Source organism: Manacus vitellinus, unplaced genomic scaffold, assembly GCF_001715985.3.
Source record: "Manacus vitellinus isolate BGI_N305 unplaced genomic scaffold, ASM171598v3 scaffold_6_pilon, whole genome shotgun sequence".
In the NCBI taxonomy this organism is placed as follows: Eukaryota; Metazoa; Chordata; class Aves; order Passeriformes; family Pipridae; genus Manacus; species Manacus vitellinus.
Window position 1 is genome coordinate 22,431,747 of NW_021940750.1, and position 20,668 is coordinate 22,452,414.

Genomic DNA, 20,668 nt, shown 5'->3' on the forward strand with positions numbered 1-20,668 from the left:
CTAAATTCATTATGTAATGATCGGAAGTCAGCTCTGTACAATCATGTGCTGTAACCAAGCTTTTGAACTGGGGGGTAGAGGGAGGAGAGGAATTCCTCTACTTAATGTCATGATGCCTAAATCCTGGTCTGGAACTGATCCTAACAAAGTAAGGCTTTGAATTCCTTTCTTAAAGAAGAGTTTGTCAAACTTGATCAGACTGTTGAGCTTAATATTTTCTCAACTCTGGCTGGTCATTAACATGCACGATCCATGACAAACATTTCTTCTTTATTTTCCCCTACTGTCCAGTTACATCTCAAGTTTCCCTTTGCTCATTCCCTCTTCTTACTTCACACAGTGGGTTTCTGGGGTAGGAGGGAGCATGCAGCACTGCTGATGTCTGCTGCACAAACACCAGAGAGGATGGGAAGAGAAGTCATAAAATCCAAGTGAAGAGGAACATCTTACCTAAGCTTTTCTTTTTTTTTTTTTTAAAGGCTGTTAAATATTCAACTGCTTCAGGAGAGATATCTGAAAGCACTTTGTCTGGCAGAAGAGAGGTGTTCACAGGCTACATGCAGGGTTAGGTTTAAGTTTATTTTATTCCTTCAGTTTGTGGCTGGCACAAGTCAAAATAATTTGTAATTGAAACCCTCTGTAATTAAAAGCTTCATTTTTCTCTGAGCTGTGTCAGGGGCAGAAATGTCACTGAGATTCAGAACCTGCATTATCTGCTATGTGCTGCACAGGTTCTCTGAGGCAAATCCATATCCATTCTTCTGTTATCAGTCCAGTGTCAATTCCTCTGCACAGGACAGAAAAGAAGTGTCTTGAGGTTTCAAGCTGCTGCTTTCTCTCACTGCATGCTCAGGCTTTGGCCTCCATTTCTAATTTGATTGAAAGATCCTCTCTAAAATGGCTGAAGAGAAAAAGTAGCTTCACAGAGGAGACTGGAAGACCTAGTTATTCAATATCTGCCCCATCTTTGCTGCTGTCTCCCTCTGTACCTTCATCTCTTTCTGCCTTCTTTTCTTTTGTCGCACATAATTTGTCCAGCAAGGAAGGAAGGCATTTGACAGATGGAGGCCTAGCCTGTATTCTTGGCTTCTCTTCTAGGTGCTACCACACTCTTGACCATTAATACATAACAGTGAAACAAGTCTACAAGTCTTCACAAACTCATCTCACCAAGGACCGAAGAAGAAAGTAGCTAAGTTGTTAACTCCCTTGGCTGTTACTTAACCCTTCCTGGCATCAATGAGAAAGAGCCAAGAAAATTCCTCAGGAATAGAAAATGTCTGGTCATAATTATAATGCAGGTGCCTAATCTGTCACATGAGAGTTCAAGACCAAGACTGAATGTTTGAACTCACCCCTGGAAAAATGAAACCCGAGTTTGCAAAGAAACTAGAAAATCTATGCTACAAAAAATATCTTTCTACAGAATCAGTGGAATCAGTGGGCCATGATAAGAAACAGCAGCTAAAAATAGATTCAGAGAAAAACACACATCTCACTCCCCCGAGTTGCTTTTCCTTTTACTTTAGAGATTCTGTCTGTCTGAATCAGTTAATGACCATTCAACAGCTTATCCCTCCAGCTGCCAAGATATCTCAAACCTATCACTTTTTGCCTATAGCTGGCCAGCGGTTCCCCAGAAGGCTGGAAATCATTACAAATTTCAGTCATGTGCAACTTGAAAGTGGTATCCCATCTCAGCAGGCTAACACCAGTTGCTCATTCACCTGGTACTGTTTTTCTCATCCATTCTGAATGCTAGGAATTGGAGAGGGCAAGAAAATGCCTTCCATCCAGAAGGCAGGCGCATGTCAAGTAATAGATCTAGCAATTCTTACATACATAGCAAAACATCCTCTCTGCTACTGCAGCATGTACAAGTAGCTGCACTTACAAAGAGGGCTTTTAGAAAGACAGAAAATGAGAATGAAATTCCTTCCATACAAGGTTGTTGTGCACTGTTACTAGTTCCACAGATGCATAGCAACTGCTAAATCCGTGCAGGGCCTGATGCACCAGCTGCGTCTGCGTGCTGATCTTCACCCGTGCCCAGCTTCTGTCATGTGTGGGTGCCAACACTGCATCCACACTGTTCACTCTCCATAGCCTCATCCCTACCAGCTCTTGCAGGAGAGTTGCAGGAAGTTTACATTACAGGTGTGTTAATGCCATCCTTACATAGAGAAAGGCACAGGGCTTTGGGACTAGATGTTTGTGTATTTGCACTCTGGTTCATCAACCTTAGTACTTAATTGCTTTTGCCAAATTAAAGCAGAGAAGAGAGACAAGTTCAGTTAATGAATAAACTGTTCCCATTGTTAATTAATCAGTGGCAGAATAATGATTCAGGATCAGAGCTGCTCTGTTCTAGCCATGCTCAAAAGGAGATCGGTTCACCTCCTCCCAAACACTTGAGAAAGCTGGCATTCAGAGGTTGCCTAGCAAGTGAGCCAACGCAGGCTGTGATACAGAGTGTGCTACCACAAACGTCGTCTTGACGCATTCCGACTTCAGCTCCTTCGTCACCAGCTCTGGGTATGCAATGCTGCAAAAAAGGAGCATCTCCCAGGTAATCAGAGCCTGAAACAGTTAGGACTGAATTTTGGCCCCAAGTTCTGGCACACCACTCAGGTGGAAGAAAGCTGCTGTGCAGTGCTCCTGGTGTGACATGCATAATAAGCAAGCTGTTACCACCACCACCATCACCCACACTTGTCACAATCTTCAAATGGTCTCAAGGTTTAGCTTCATTTGTTAGAGCCATTAGAATTGCCCCAGTAGTAGGTGCTGGACACATTCAGGCTTTCTCTTTGAAGCTGTTGTACTGTGATTATGTTCTACAAAGAATTAGATAGAAAGCTTTTCCAAATCAAAATATATCAGACCTGAGACTATCTGGATAGTAATAAGTAGTGAAGAGCAGCCAGTCAAATTGCCAGGCAGGAGCGGAAAGCATGTCACCGATGAGAAGGAAAAGCTCACCTTCATCACAGACAACTTGAGATGGCATTTGTTGTAGGTGTGCCAACTGCTCACATTTCCCTGCCTTGATTTCACCTGTAGCATAGGCAGGAGGGCTGGCTTTGCACGTGGTCGGGACGTTTTGCTTTGTTTGAGTACTCGGCAGTCCGTTGACCTGGAGTTTTACGACGAACTCAAAGCACATTTATCCAGAACACTGTGAGATTGGGGGCTGGAGGGCTATTCCAGGAGCTGAACTGACAGAAGTGTATGTCCTCATCATTTATGGCTAAATCAGTTTGATCATCGTGTCACCAGGGCATTACAAAAATATCACCAGCTTCCAGACTGATCAATACTTTTATAAGGTTTTTGTACGCTGACCTTTTAATACACAGCTGACTGTGTAATCTGCCCTGACTGAAGAAAATAGCATTTTATCACTCTTAAAAAAAAAAAATTTGGCATGGCATTGCCATGTTACATAGAGACTAGCTAAACTAGAGAAGGAAGGTCATAACAAGTGTACTAATGCAAGGATGAAAGAAGTAGTTATGAAGTCAAAGAAAACAGGAAATCAAATTTCCAGGGAGATTTGCAAGGCAGTGGGTGTTTTCTGTGTGCGATGAGACAGTGCTGAAGCATCCACAAAAGTAAGGACCTCGTTCTCACAGGCTATGATAGAAGATGGTGATGGTTCAAGTTTATGCACTATGAAGAATGGCATGAGAGGAAACAGGGAAATTTGAGAGACATAGGTGAACAAAATGATTGTTCGAGGGATGAGGACAGACTTGACAGGTGACCCAGCCAGTGGATGCTAAAGAAATTAGGGGCAGGACTGATACAGGAGGGCAAACTCATTTTGAAAGTCCATGGTTTGGGCACTAGGTGGAGAGTTAAAGCCTGGGACAAAAGTAGATTAGACAGTAGTTTCTGAAGTAGCAGCAGCAGGAAGTTTATGCGGGAAATAAGTAGCAGACAACCTCTTCAGTGACAAATATCCTGTTTTCCTACAAACTTTCCTAGTTAAGAAAAAGAAAGAACCCAAATAAATCCCATATAATGAAGTCATCAGATTTTTTTTTATTTTTTTAAGTAAACAAAATGTTCTTTTAAGTTCTATGAGAGGCATTAGTGGTTTTAAAATAAGACAAATTAACACCACATTTCCCACAACTGAGTTTGCAGACCACAAGTGTTTTACTGCCCACTCTGGTTTCCTTTGTTTTGTTAGTTGTGCTCCACATCAGAAACAATGAAAGGTTTTGCTGTTTTGGAAGGTTTTTTTGTTAAGAAACATCTTTCAATTTGAGCTGTAAACCACTCCTGATGTATGTGAGCATGGATATGTGGGAGTGGTGAGCAAGCTTGTTTGTGACGGAGGAAGAGTGGATATATGTGTGGTAGGGAGAAAATGAGAGCTAAAAAGAAAGAAAAATCCAGTCTAGAGTGGAATCAAGCAGTGAAAAACGAGTTGTGAAACAGAATTATAATAAGATGAGGTTATTTTTGTGATTTTAGGCCAATTGGGGAAGTGGGAAACCTAGAAATTCCCTCAGTTAATAGCAGGGTAATTCAGAGTTCATTAAATACTCTTGGTTGTTTGGCTGTTTGTTTTAAATCTCCCAGCAACAAGGGGAAGAAGATTTGCAAAAAACCACAGGAATAAAAAGTTCCATGAGATTTAAAAAAAAAAAAAGGAAAAAGAAAATGAGGAAAACCTTTATCCATATGAATAAAAGCTCTCTCTGTGCTGGGCTTCTTTTTACAAGCTTTGCTCATGTTGTAAGTTTCTATATTGTAACAGCTGGGCTGCATTTTTTCACCATTCCTTCTTAAGCAAAAAAACACGGGATTTTAGTGGGACTTGGTGCAGATTACAACAGCTCAGGGTAACTAATCAACTGCTGCTGGGTCAGAAAGAAAAGATTCGCTGCTGAGAAATGGCAGGAATTGTTCTTTCTCAACTAAAGCAGTGCTGAGTACTGTTTCCTTCTGGCATTTTCTGTGCTACAAGTTTTTCTTTTAAAATCATATTTACTTTTCCAGCAGTGATTTAGGCAGTTACCTAGAGTCCTGCAGCTAAATCAAATATTTAATTTTCATCTAGTGTCAGTGAAAGATAACAGAGCTCGGCAGGTACTCAGCATGAACAAATTGAGATTTCGATTACTGCAAGTACTTCTATATTTTCAGATAGCCATACATACAGTCCATCCAGACAATGGGTAGTTAGTAAGAGGGACATTCTTCCTAAGACCCTTTTTTTCCATGCTCCTTTCCCAAGGCTGACAACAGAGCTAAGTGGTTCCTTGTGATGCACATGCTTGGCTTCACTGGGCTGAATCCCACCACATGGCACGCAGCAGGCATTTCAGAGCAATCTGTACTCACTGCTGGGGCAGCACGGGGCTAAGATACTCACCTACAGGTTAAGGAGTCAGTATTCCGTTTCCAGTCCTACAAAGCCATCCAATTATTCACCATGCAATTACTTGGTAGTCAGTAAATAAAATTCACATGATCAGAAAAATACTGCTTTGTTAGAAAAGGAGGAACAGGATAAATAGAAAATTAGGGGGTTCTTTTCCAGTAGAGAAAAATATTAGTTTCAAAATTTGTATCCATATTTCTTCTCCAGTTCAAGGATGTTTGTCTGGACCCATTTCTAGCCTTAAACTGCAGGATGACTTACCATCTAAAAAAAGCCTCACATTTGGGCAATGTGTCTTAAGGCCTTTTCAACTAATTCAGCCTGCAGGTTCCAGAAGCTGGGCCACCTAGAATTAGCTCCATGTGCTGTTAGCAGTTGGCAGTGTGTAAGGGAATAGAAATATAATACAAAATCCTGGTAATGGCTAAATTCTGCCTGCCAGCTTTAATAACTTAAAAAAATTAAATACTTAGGTCTAGCAAATCTGCTGATGCTCCAAAGTTGGAAAGGACCCAAATTTACCTTCTGCTCTGTGTTTAAAGCCACAACTGAAATAATAATAATAAAAAAATAATTAGACAGCACACTAGTACTTGAGAGAACTTTAATTTTATTGCCTCCACTTCATACAATGCAGAAAAGTCAAACATTCACCATTGTAAAAGATATATCAGGTTTAGGAGATGCACCAGGTTTATACAGGAAAACTAAGTGGGAAATTTAACTTTGTAATGTAATGACCTATAAGTGCTTCCTACATGACAGAGGGAGAAGAAGTGATGCCACTTTCTTTCAGGTTAAGCTAGGTTTGGGGATCTGAAAATCTAGTTTATGTTTGGATAGCTGTAAAGTTACATTGTTTAATTTGAGGGAGTGAAATAAAGTTTTTATCAGGATGTGTTCCCAGGAAATCCCACCTATTTACAAGGGAATGTGCTCACAGTGATATGATAAAGCAAGAGGACTGGGCTCCAGAGCTTGTGTTTGAAACAGGTACATAGGCCATGTAGACTACTTCCTTGCTCCAGCAGGCTGACCCCAAGCCCTTTTCTGGTAGTGCAGTGAGAAGAGCTCTAAAAAAAGTGTAGGCAGGTACTTTGGATAGAGCCTACAGATAGAACCTATAAATATATAGCTACAGTTTTGGTGGTGTATTTTTAATCTAATGTTGAATGTCCTAAAGAGCTAAGATTATGCAACTATGCTATTTTAATTCCAGGATTTTTCTTCTGATGTTCCACCTCAGTTTGCCCTTGCTTATATTTATCCTGCCTACCATCCTAAAGATTTCCTTTCCTTGACCTGTCTTTTCTTGGTATTCAGATCACAAAATTTTTTCAGACTGTTAGATCTTTCTATTTCAGCATCTCAAAATTAAACCAGATTTAGAATATACTATCATAAATCAAACCTAACATGACAAAAGTAACACATCTCTTAAAGATCCCTCCTCACAGAGCTGGACTTGAAAGGCTGACAAACTCACATCCTAGGACTTCACAAGTTAGATCAAACAACTGTAATTTCAGCTGTGTATTTCCTGCCTTTTTTCCCCTCATGAATAATACATTAATAAACTGATGCTGAGAATCTCCAAAGAGCAAATCATGGAGTTTAGCCAGCTAAAGAAAAGGCAAAAGCCTCAATTTGAACACAGAAATCTGAAAATGTTTTTACCCTTTGACTTCTTTTACTGCTTTTTGAAAACAGAGGGAAAAAATTCCCCTCTCTGTAATAGACACATACTATACAAATTTGCTGCTCTGCAAGTGTGAAAATGTTATGTCATAAGGGGAAGGCAAGAGATGTCTTTGCATGTTCTAACCTACTATTTATCTTATTCTAACCTATCATATTTATCATGTAGACTCTTTGGATTAAGAAGCTGGCAAGTCTCAAACATATCCTACTTGCTTGAATGTCAGAGTATTGGAAGGAGACATCCAGTGCTTCAGGTTTCTTCTGTATTACAATATTATTAGTTGCAAACCATGCATGGAGACAGATTACTTTGCCCCAGAGCTATTTGGCTCTCCAGGCTAAACAACCACTAACTGTATCAGACCAGCTACATAAATGAAATGCACAGATGACTCCTTGCAAGTCTGGACTCCAGGCTGGAAAACAGCGTGTCCACACTTGAGCTTTCAAGGAGGTCTGTGGGAAAATAGTGTGGAGGAATAAAAGGAAGGCATGGGAATTGTTTTGCAAGGCAATATGATTCTCTAATTGCTCAGGAATTAAGAGGTGAGATGTAATTAATCACTACAACTAATTCACTGTTTAACCTTGACAAAGTCCCTAGTGATTGATTCTGTGCTCAGGTTTTCCTGTGCACATGTTCAGAATATTAGCTAAAGCAAAGCAAGGAACTCTCAAAGCCAACAACCAGACTATGTCTGAGAGTACCCCACTTACTATGTAGGAGCTAAGCAGTCGTTTAACTGTAGTCACATTACAAATCTCCTGGCATGACACATTTCCAAACTTAAGTGCCAGTTGCAAAGAAGTCATATCCCAGATCTGAGAGCCCTTTGCCACCATCTCATTGTTCCTACACAGTGCAGTTGTTGTAATAACCCTGAGGACAAAGACAGAAAGTCTGTGATACACCCCCAGGCCATGGCCATCACAGCTCTAGGCTGAAAAAATTTGAGGGCAGTCAGCCTGAAGCATAGGGATGATCAGTGACTATCATCTTTGTTGTGAGATATTTACTTGAATGCCAAATGCTGTTTTAAAGACTGTTTTTTAGCTCCCTCAACAGTACAGAATGGATCATCAGCACTGTAAGTACCAACACACTCAAGCTAAAAAAAAAATATTCCCCTATAGAAAGCACCGGAAATATGCTAGGGAGCAATGTATGTGACAAGAAGTAAAAGCTCCTATCCTCTTAAAATTTCTTGGTTCCCTGCCAGCATATTGGCACATCTGGAATTGATCTAATATAAGCAATATGCTCTTTCAGATTTGAGAAGAAGCTATAATCCTAAAACATAGTCACTACTGCCCCCTTTTCCCTAAAGAATAGCCTAAGCCTTTTCCAAGAGCGCATGCCTTGCGCTGTGTCCAGACTCTTATGTAAGAATACACTGAAAAATAAATCCTCTTCTTGTATGCCTCTGCAGAGGCAGCTCCACAGCCAAACCCTCAGCTGGAAGCACTAGCACAGAAATCAGAGTCCTTTAGTGCCTGCTGTGTCAAGGGCAGCGTAAATTTACACCTGCCTCAAGTTTGATTTAACAATTAGTTATTATTTGGTAAATTAAGGAAGGCAGGAGAGTTTCCTCTCGAATAAGGCTGTTATTAAACAAGAGAAAAACTGAGTACTGGATGAACTGAGCATATTTTTTCTGTCCTCACAGAGTGCCAAACAGACTAGGGTAGATTTGTAGAATTTTAGGGAGCTAATATGCAAAAATGTCTTAGTGTCTTTCATTCTCAACTTTGCTAGTGCTGTGGTTGATATTTTTTTGTGCAAATCCACATTCTTTCAAAACTTTTCTTCTGTCTTGAAAAATCATACACCACAACAGTCAAAGATCAAGACTTTTTCCAAAGCAGACCAGCATCAAGAAGAATGTGTTCCTCTGCAATGAACTGCACAGTTCTACTTAGTCTAACAAAAATAACCCTATATCACTAGTGTCTGAGGCTGTCTCATTTGTTCCAGCTAATGCATACACATATTTTTACTTACCAAAACCATCAGAAGACAGATTAGGTCCAGGTTAATACAAGCAAGTACTTTTTGTTGGCTAGGTGTAAGCTTCACCTTATCTCTTTAATAAAAAAAAAAGAAACCAACCCGTAACTTTTCTGTCCTGAGCAAGACATTCTATTGTCATGGGGCAAACCCAAAGGGAGGGCATTAACTGAATAACAACCCCTGACGAAGGCAAAGATTTAAAATGTCTGATGAGATTTCCACTTTTTCTGGGCTGCAGATTAGGAGGAACTCAAAGTAGGCCTGGCCTATTTTGTAAACCAGAAAAGAAACAGGTCCAGAGACTGCTGCCATTCAAAGACAAGAAAGCAGTATTAGCTTGTGTTAAAGAAGACAAGAATAAGTCTAAGGACTTTTCCTTAATGTCTGACACCTGAAATCAAGGTTCTTATATCATTTCCAAATATTTTTGATTGTGGCTTGGTGTCTGTTTGATGCAGCAGTAAATCAAAGCTCTCAGATTTTGCATACTCAAATTGCTCCCAAAATTCTAATGGTAGAATCTCGGTCCCATTTATTCCAGTTCACAAAACTGGCGGGTGAGCCTCTTCTGGAAATCTGGTAATTTATGGAGCTATCTGCATGGGAGATGAACATATTAGAAATTCAGCCTGTTAATATACAAAGGGCATAAGAAGTCTTTTGCTATATGGGCGTGCACATGTGTTTTAGGGTAAGGAGTAAAGGGTTGTAACATTGCAACATATTGTGTTTAGAATTTAAAAAAAAAAAAAAGGAAAAGAAAAAAAGAAGCATTTCCAGGCAGTTTCACAAAAGTCAATTAAAAACAACAAAATCTGTAGGCCTTATAAGTGGAGCACCAACAAGACAAAGAGCAGTACTTTCGTCCCTACATGTGAACACAGGTCCTGATAGTATCACTCATTTCTATGCCATAGACTATATATTTGGAAGGTCTTCTATACATTCACAAAGATTTTTGATGCACTATTTACCCAGGTTTGGACTAGGGTTATGCTAGTTCCACTTGATCTGGCTTATCCTCCACACACAGCTCAGCAGCACACATGCCTTGCAGGCAGCACTCAACATTGTGTTACCAAACCAGCACTGAGAACCAGCTTGTCAGCAGTTGTCCTCTGACCACCTGCTACAGAAAGCTAGCAAGAGCTAATCCGTGCCTGAGCTTCACATGAAAGCCCAGAGTGCCAGGGCTGCACTTATTATAAGCAGGACTGAGTCCCTGCCTGGCAAGAGCTCGTCAGGTGCAAGGAACAAAAAGGGATTTGCACAAACTAATATTTTGAAAGGGAGTGGGGAAATACCACTCCTCTTGTGCAAGCTTAACAGAAATTCAGCAGTGCCCAGGGTCACCGAGGCCTGCCTGGCAGCAGTCTCCACACATGTGTTAGAGGATCTCTAGTGCAATACCAATTCAGAGGTCACTGTTCCAACTGCTAGGCCACTGATCTCCTGACATCCTGCAGCTGCCCAGTTATTCAGAAAAAAAGCAAACCCAACCTCTTAGAAAAACGCCCATGGATCAGAATGCTACTTAAGCAACAAGGCCTATGTGTGCCTGTTGTATGAAAGGTAGATATCTATAATGACATAAATGCATAAATAATTGTCCAGAAATAATGTCAGACCTGGAAGAACTAGAACTGCAACATAAACTATGTAGTGTTGCAAGAAATAAAGATTTATTTTTAAGTAACAGAGTCATCCAAAGGGACAGCTATGTTTTTCTTGCTCCCCTGAGTAATATTGAAGTGGCGGTGGAAAGAAAAGATTATCATTATCATCTTTTATAGAAATAAGTCAGAAAAGCTGAGTTGTTGTAAATGTTACCAATATCAACTAACACCCTACAAGTAACTTCCAAAGCATAACGAGATATTCAGTGAGCATTTACTATACAATATTCTGTCTGAATTACCAGTTTCCTTCAAAGACCTACAGAGCCAACTTTACCGCACTTTGTTTTTTCTTACTTTAAACAGAGGACAGGCTAGCACAAAGTGTTTGCTTATATGCATACCAAGCAAAATTTAGGTGAGTAAAACCTTGATTATATTTGCGAATGGCTCCTGGATTTACAAAAGATCAAAACAGAATGTTGGCTATTGATTTTTATACCTTGGATCTTCAAAATCCTACGCTCTAAACCTTATTTATATGTAAGCAATTTTTAAAATAGACTTTAGATTAGTCAGTGTGGTCTAAGGTTTAAAGGAAAAGGCTGAGAAACAGAAAACATGGGAGAATTGGGTTGTATTCAGGCCTGGATAAAGGCACATGGGTTTTTTGCATGATTTTTAGTTAATAACAAGGGAGATTGAGTGTCTCAGAAAATCCAGAAAAGGGAAATAAAGCTTTAGCCTGACAGAAAAAAAAGCAAACAAACAAACAAAAAAAAAATAAAAACCCCAAACTAAAAAATAAACAAACAAACAAACAAACAAAACCACCTTCGTATGAAGGTTTACAACTGAACTTGTAAATACTAATGGAAAGTAGTTATGTGTCTTATCACTTAAAATTGAAATGGAGAAAGTCCTAGATAATGTTCTCCAGGGGACAATCCTAGAATCATGCAATTATAGAATGTTAGGGGCTGGAAGGAACCTTAAGATCATCTAGTCCCAACCTCCACTGCCGTGAGCAGGGACTACTCCCAGTGGACCAGGTTGCTCAAGGCCTTGTCCAGCCTGGGCTTGAACACTACCGGGGTTGGTGCATCCACAACCTCCCTGGGCAACCTGTTCCAGTGTCCCACAGTAAAGAATTTCTTCCTAATATCTAGCCTAAATTTCCTCTCTTTCAGTTTGTACTGATTCCTCCTTGTCCTATCACTAGAGTTCCTGACAAAGAGTCCCTCTCTGGCTCCCAAGTCTTCCTCTGCAGTGCTGCTCTCAATCACTTCTCTACCCAACTTGTAAGTGTACTTGGGATTGCTGCGACCCAAACGTAGGACCTTGCACTTTGCTTTGTTGAACTTCATGAGATTTGCTTCTGCCCACATCTCAAGAGTGTCAAGGTCCCTCTGCATGACATCCCTTCCCTTCAGCATGTTGACTGCACCAAAAACCTTGGTGTCATCAGTGACCTTGCTGAGGGTGAGACATTCCAAAGACTCATGAATAAGTATGCAGGAATATAATATCCAATTACTTAAGGTGAAAAAAGTGTTAATTTGGTAAATATCCTACTCTTCCACTGATTCCAGGGATGTCTATCTTCTTTGGTCTTCTCTGATGCTTACCCTCCTCCTAAACTGCAGACCAACACAAGCTCCAAGGGATTGAAGGCAAGAACAAGGCAAATAGAACTGTGACCTTGTGATGAATGCTGCCAATAGAGCGCATCTATTTTCTGCTCTTTTCCTTACTTTTTTTCTGAATGTTATCTCTGTGCTCACATTTTTTAATAACTTCCCAGTTAAAAAAAATATTAAAATAAAAGTTTGTCTGTTTGCTTAATTAAGCACATATAAGTGGACCAGTCTTCAGTTATACTTCTTATTTTCCTTGAGACTGGATTACCAGATACTTTTCCAGGTTTATTTGCAACTTTAGGAAAGAGGACAACAAGAATTTATTGCTCCTTTCCTGAGAAACTTTTGGTTTTAGTCAATGATCATAATTTTATATCACAAGCCCTTTTTACCTGAGAACTGTGAAGGTCAGTCACACAACTTCACTAAATGGAAAATGTGGTGAAATATCGGGTCTACTTGACATCTGCAGAAATTATACTAACATTAGAGCACTGAGAAAATAATTTGCCAAACAGCCTTTCATTTTGAGTCCCTCATGGTGCAGGCTGTACTAGCATGGCTTTGTCTTAGAAGTGAGAGTGCTAGCTCTGGAGTCAGCCTCATACCAGGTGCTTAACTTAGATCTGATTCACCTAGTGCCTAAGCTCCAGGTATTTTCACATGGTTAATTCAGGCCTTTAAATGAAATTTAAAAGTTTAAAGATTCAGTCAAACTTTTTCTCAGGAACAATAAAAATAATCAAGTTGTTTACATCACACTGAAATTCAACTACTTAATGTCAGCTTAATCAGGTTTGTTAGTATTGTTGATTAATCACTAAAATTAAACTTTCTTGAAACTTTCTTTTGTAATATAACTAACCTTATGATAATGTCAGATGAGTTTCTTCTGAAAATTTTGTCTTTTTACAGCTTACTGGTCTTAACTTTCTATCATAGTTATCTAAATTTTTCCTTGAATAAAATGTCAATGGCCAATGTGCTTCTTAAATACTATACTTTGAGTGTTTAGAGTGTAAAAACACACTTCTCGAAGTATGTCCAGTTTGGGTAACAGTCTTGTGAGGCTGTAGAATTACTGCACACCGCTGCAGACAGTGCTTATGGATTCTCATCTTAATTCTTCTCAGTTCCTTGGAGACCTTCAGTTGTGGGATTTTCCTTTCTTTCTCTCATTCCTTCATGTTCTGGCAACATTTTGATTTCTCTAAAATTGTTTTATAAAGTCACAAATTGTAATATTTTAATTTGCAAAATACGTCAACAGATGAGTTGAGCAGCTCATGTCCTGATGTACTGTGCGATGTTGGTGTAGGGGGAGTGGTCCTCCTGCAAGCTCATCTGTTCCTGTGTTCAACAGCCCTGTGAACTCCTGGTGTTCGAGACCTGACTTTTTTCCCATCCAATCCATTGGATGAGGGAGAATATTTTACGTGAACTAAGATATTTGTTTATTCTTAATGAAGCAAGTTATCCACATATTTCTGCAAAAAATATTTTCATTTGGTATTCTGGACAGAAAAGACCATATCTACACTACAGCACAGATCTGTCTACTTACTGCATATACCCCTTACTGCATATACAACAAGCACAACTGCAGGCAAAGCCAGAACATGCTGTTCAGACCATGCAGACCCTGCGTACACTGGGTGTGTTGGCATGTCCCCAGAAACACTGGCACAGGCTGTTTGCACTAAACAGATTACCTGTAAGACAGCCATGCAGAGTGAGGTGGATGGGAAGAAAGTATACACATCTCCAAAGGCTCATGAAAGAAGGCGCTTTTTCAGAGCAATACAATTACATATACTTGTTTATAGATGCAGGGAAAACACAGAATAAAGAAAAAAAGTTAGTTTCAGCAGGATTCTACAGAAATAACTGGATAGTCATAATGAAAGTTTGGATGGCCAAGGAGCTGATTTTACCCATGGCAAGAAAATTTTTCTGAAAATGGAGACACACTGGATGGCACATATTTTCTGGTGGTATTCCTTTAACATGCTCTGGCTTCTTTTGGAGAACTTCTGTTAAAGAAGTCATCCTCCATGACCATCCATCCAGAACTTCATCCTTATAATGAAAAAACATATAAAGTCCTAACCTGTGGAAAGTAGTATTACAGTTTGTATTATGTTGTCACTTTCTCAGAATAAAATGCTCATCTACAGGTTTTCAACAGCTTACATGAGCATTATTTTTCCTGAAGATTTCTACTTAAGAGTTTTTACGTACAATATATCAGGTAAAAAATGCTTGGTACAGCCATCTCCTTTTGTTTAACCGTGATCGTGTCTTTTTTTTTACCATGGTAAAAATGTGCGTCCGTGTGTCTCTGTGTGGATGTTGATCTATTCTTTACCACATTCTGAAATAGCAAAGTAAAATGTCTTGACATTTTCCACAAAAGAAAAAAAAAGCAATAACAAAAAAACCCAACAACTTTGGAATGAATTCATGGTTGGAATGTTTCTGGGGAAAAAAAATTCACAGAAGATTATATTTCAAAAGAGAGTGATGAATAATGGAAAGTATGAACTGTGAAGTTCTATTATATCAGCTGTATTTAGGTTAACCACATTTAATTTTTTAAAGCCCATAAATCCTTAAGAAATTTTAATCACATTATGGACCTATTTGTAAACTTACATACTGCCCTGAAGGAGACACTGATTGTTGTATTCTGTGGTGACTCATGTGCATCTCTGGTTCAGGCTGCCAGGAGTCAGAAAGCAAACTAAGTAGTATGATCTTGTATGAACTGTGATTACATTTCCAGTAGAGTTATCCTCAGGACACTCCACGAACCTTTTTTAACATACTGAGATATGAAAACTAAAAAGAGGGTGATATAAGCAGTCTTTAAATTTGAAACTTAGCACTGTTTTCTTTCATTCTGTTAAAATTAAAAATTATGTAGTCTAAGCATATATATACACTTAACAGGAATATCCTATATTTTAATTACCCACTCTATGCAAAAGAGTTATTGCAAAAATGCACAAAAAAATCTTTGAGACACTATGTGAAAGTCCTTTTCCTTAATGAAGATACTACTATTGCTTCTGAATTTTACTTCAAAATTCAAGTATTGCCAACTTTACCCAACAGTTTTTGTTCTCTAAATATCATAAGTAATGCATGCTGCACTTTAATAATATATATTTTTTTCAAATTGAATTCTTTATGGCATGTCAGTGAAAATGTAAGTCTACAGTACACTCAAAGCCCCATCAAAATATTGCCATCTATTCTTTTTTTCTATTGACAACACAAATAGATTTAAGATATATTTAATAAAGTATTATCAACTATTAAATATATCACGAGCGACAACATGTAGTAGTAGACACAATTAAAAAATAGTTACTTGGGTTCCTATTTAGCTGTCAAGAGAACTGATTTATCTGCAGTTAATAAATGAATGTCAGACGTAATCTAATGGTTTTTTAATAGAAGGAAGCTTGACAAAATACTGGCAGATGGTATTCTAGGTAATAATCCAGACTGCAATAATCTTAGTAATGACTTATTATATCTATTTACCTGGTCCCAAACAAAGGGGGAAGGGGCAGCAAAAAGATTCAGCTAGCCTAGGCTACCCCAGCTCTTAAATGTTTAAATCATTGAAGCAGCCCATTCCCTTCTGTAGTGGGAGAAAACATGAAATTGATTAAAACAGCATAACTACAACAGGAAGATCCTCCTCCGCACTCAGTTTGAGAATGGAAACTTACCTAGTTCTCATGGTCCATTTTTGGTTTTTTGTTGTTGGGGATTTTTTGAGGGGGTGGGGGGTGGTTCTGTTGTTACTCTGAAGCCGTCAGCTCAGGGGATATTCTGTCCTTTAAAGGAAAAGCATCTCATAGAACCATAGCACCACTGGGTTACTCTAGCATGCTTCTTCTCAAGGCATGGTTATCTCACTCCAGAACAGAGGTAATAACAAGGAAGGCTTTAGAAGTCACAAAGGATTGTTGTATGCCCTGAAAAATCTTCCTTTTGTCTCACATTGACATGGATCATGATACAGGACAACAACTATTTTTCTCCTTCCCTCAACAATTCACAGAATCAACTCCAAATAGTTGTCATAAACTGGAAGGAGTATCTCCTGACTTTGTCACAGTTACAGTTTCTGAAACCTGAAAAAAATACCTGTGACTTGTAAAATTCCATTTCACATAGAAAAAGTTAGAATTTCACGGTCTAAGTAGATAGAAATGGAAGCCTCATGCAGATTTTCATATGTTACTAAACATATAATGAAAAAACTCTTGCAATTAACATTATACAGCAAGTCCCATTGGAATAAAAAGGGTCTGTTGAACTTTTCCTTCCAACCCCACCTACTGTGATCTTCCACTGCTGAAAATAGTGCTGGGAAGCTTTTTGATCTGTTGACTCAGAAATATCAGTTTCAATAACAAATAGGATGACCTGAACTTCAAATCAGCTCAGCACCAGTGTCACACAGTATAAAGTAAGAGGTCACTGCAATCTATTCGAGAGGAGCTGGGTGCGATGCTAGACAGTTTGTCATAGTATCAAACAACAAAGAAGTAGCATTATACTGATGGTGGTGACAGGCAAGAGAAATACCCTGAGAAAATAGCTGTGATATTATATATGCACTTTCAGTCAAGGCATCCAGCCTAATTGTTATCAAATTACTCTGCAGTAGAGACGCACTCCTGTTTTTCGAATGTTTTGCGATACCCTGGAAGCACAAGTGACAAAACTGTGTTATATTCCATTAAGTGTGTTCAGTCTTTGGATGAACTGCTGTGGACAGTTTTGGTACTGCCACTCAGTCCATCTGTAAAGATCTGCAAAGACCACTTCAGAAAGAACTTCTGTAGCTAGCAAAAATCTGTTGCTCCTTCTCTATCAGCATCCGCTACAAGACTACCTTTCTCATAAAGCCATTGCTTTTCATTTACAAGCATAGTCCACTAATTTCTGGCTTGGAAGGATTGGTCTAATTTCCTATGAGCCTCTGAGAAAACCTCAGAAAGATTTGTCTCAAAAGACTTCTGGTCACATCTAATGTGTGGTACTCATAGTGCTCAGACCCTCACCTTGTGTGAGGTTAGAGTTCTTACAAAATGTTGGTAGACACAGGGAAATACAAACTCTGGTAGCTAGGGTTGGTATTAAAATCTGTATGTTCACTCCCTCCAGTCTGCAGGAAGCTAAATATTTGTGTTGTTATAATCTGCCCAGAAAATAAGCTTTAGCTCTCTAGGCTGGCATGTGAAAAATCATGTTTGAGAACAAACCTACATGCAGATGATGTACACTGAGAATACACAGATAAACAGTACAACTGTATTCTCCTGTTATTTCACTTGACCTTCAGACAACTGACATCCTTTTAAAAGTACTTATACTTGAAATACTCAGCTATTCTGCAGCCTTAAGTAAACTCCACAAAACCAAGGACTGAAATGGGGGAAACATCACCAATGGTATGACAGATTGGAAAGGGACATGGGAAATCAGGTGCAGGAAAGGTATAAGGGAAAATGAACAGGGTTAAAGGACATCGAAAGTTGATTAATTCCTAAAGAAGATAAGGTTTTGAAGAAAACTTCCCCTCCTATTACCTGCACACCTAACCAATAGCTAAGTCACAGTAGCTTTTCTATGGATAACACAAATACACATATTGAAAATATGGGAAATACTGATTTACAGAGACCATTTTTTTCCTTCTTACTACTTCTTTAATTTTATATAATAAGCACTATCTTAGAGAGAACTAAAACACTTGATCTATTTATATGTTTCATACATATGACCTCAAAAGGATTCTCATTCTCTAGTCAAGCCACATAGCAAGCCTTACAAATCTTCAGACCTTAAGGATTTGAACTATGTGTTTCCATTTCACATTAGCTCTGTACGACACAATTAAGCTGGTGGATTTACTAACATGAACATTAGAAGCATACAGGCATATACAGTGAGTCAACTTGTCTGTGATCAAAGTCTTCAACCAACATTTAGGTCCTTTGCTTGAACTTTATATTTTGGAAAGGTTTATTATGCCTCAGGAATTCTCTGTCAGAAAGTAAGATCTAGAGCAGTAGTAATCACCTTGAGAATATTGCTCTATAAACAATCCACTTTCTAATTTTACTCTTTTTTTTACTTCTACCATGGACATCATCTATTCCAGAAAAACAAATCAAACAAACCACTGTGACAAATATTTGGGAGCAGTCTGAGTCTGATTTTTTTAACAAGTTATTTATTAATGATCCTATCTTCTAATAAAACCTTCACCTGATTTATGCAGCTGTGAAATAAGAAGAAGGTCCTGAAAGGTCTTTTTATTTCTTCCAGAGTACTGAGTAGCTCCTTATAGCAACAATTGATATAAAGGTCATAATCACTATCAGACAGACTACAGGAATATTCTCACATCTCAAAAGTCTCCTTTCAGTACTTTTGTGCGTTATTTTTGTGATGTGAACTAGATAATCTAGAGAGAGTTGTTTATTTGGTTGTTTCAGGGGCTGTAAAAGTATATTGTAATGAACATTTCTGTTGGGGACACTTGGATGCAACCTTTTCCATGGCCTTCCCTTTGGTGATTTGTTATGTTCTTTTTTACCTATATTCACAAGCAGTTTTCAGATGCAAGGTCCTATAATGTTTTTTATAACAAAAGATGACAAAGAGGAGGAAATTTCTAAAATACAACTAAATCACAAATTGAATTTGTTTAGGAAGTTGCTGCTCATTTTCCATTTGATTTTTTTTTCTTGTAACAGCTATTCAGCTGTGGGTTTAATTTTATTTTTGGTCTTTTGCCTGTACATTGAAATGGAAGTGGCATTTATAGCTGATGCCTTCACAACAAATTTGTCTAGATTTCATATGCTACCCACAGCTTGGCATGTTTTCTTCAAGCAGATGTTTTTTGAACAGTGCAATTCTGAGCAGACTCAACCACAGTCCTTGCAGCTCTCAGTTTCTCTCCCCTTCACCTTTCTTAAAAGTTGAGGAGTAGTCAGATATTAAATTAGTCCCACCATTTATAAAGGAGTTTGCTTGTATTACTGAAGATCTAGTCAGGGTGGCATAGGCTTTTTTATTAAATACAGTTTTACGTTTCCTTGGTCTAATGTCTAGATTCCACTTTGTGTTAGCAGCCAGTATTAGAACAAGAAGTCACAGAAAAGGTATATTTTTCTTTATCATTTATTATAATACAAGAAAAACAAATCTAGAAAGCATATTTCACAGAGCACCATATTGTAACAAAATTCTGCTGGCTCTCCTGCAAAGTGTATTTTTGACATTTAAGCAATGACACACACATAGTACACACAGGACCTACAACATGGTGATCTTATTAACAGACCCAAAGAGACCCCTCTTTCAAATACAGAAACATCAAGGTGCACAGAGGAATGCCAGTGTGAGGGCATCTGAACGCTAACTGAGTTAATCACTCTTTTATTAGCGATCTTCATAAGCACACAAGCCTCCATTGTCTCACCCCAATTTCTCTTCGCTGAAGACTCCGAATGGGGCCCAAAGGTCACTGAATACGGTTTTGTCACAGACATGGTGTCAAGTTGAACAAAACTGGCCAATATTCCCTACCTGATACCTCTTATTGCTTTGGTAATAGTACTGAATGAAAGTCTTAAAAACTCTTAACCCCATACTCCACATCACAGAAAAGCCACTTTCACACACGCAGAAACATAGCTTCCCACACATGCATGAACACATAGCACTGATACTTTGTGGGTTTCACCACCAAGATCACCTTCCTAAAAATCACTGCATTTTGTTTTTCGAAGTGTTCAGATAGTTGTTCAGCAATATATTTCACAATATATTTTCTTTTTTTTAATAGACAGGGCATGTTTTCCTGCTGCCTTAAAATTATATCGTTGTCTACACAAGGAAAAGCAAAATGCTATCATTGTCATCTGTACAAAATGTTTTACATTCCTTTTATACAATGCTAAATACAGATGCTAAGCACAGAAAGCAATGTAAAATGATAACCCAGAATAGCTTTTTACCTTGCTCAAAATGAAAAAGTACTGGAAGTTTCCCATACTAATGTTGAGACACAGTATTGGGGTCTCTATTATATACAGTAGCCTTCCAGAATACTTTCAGGCACCTATTTTGTGAGCTTTTGCTCAATATGCATGTCACGCTGAAGCACCTCAAGTAATATGGTATAGTGCCCTGAAATACTGAGAATAAGAGACAGAAGTAAATTCACTCTCACAGCAGACTAGACCAGCTGTGACGAACAAGG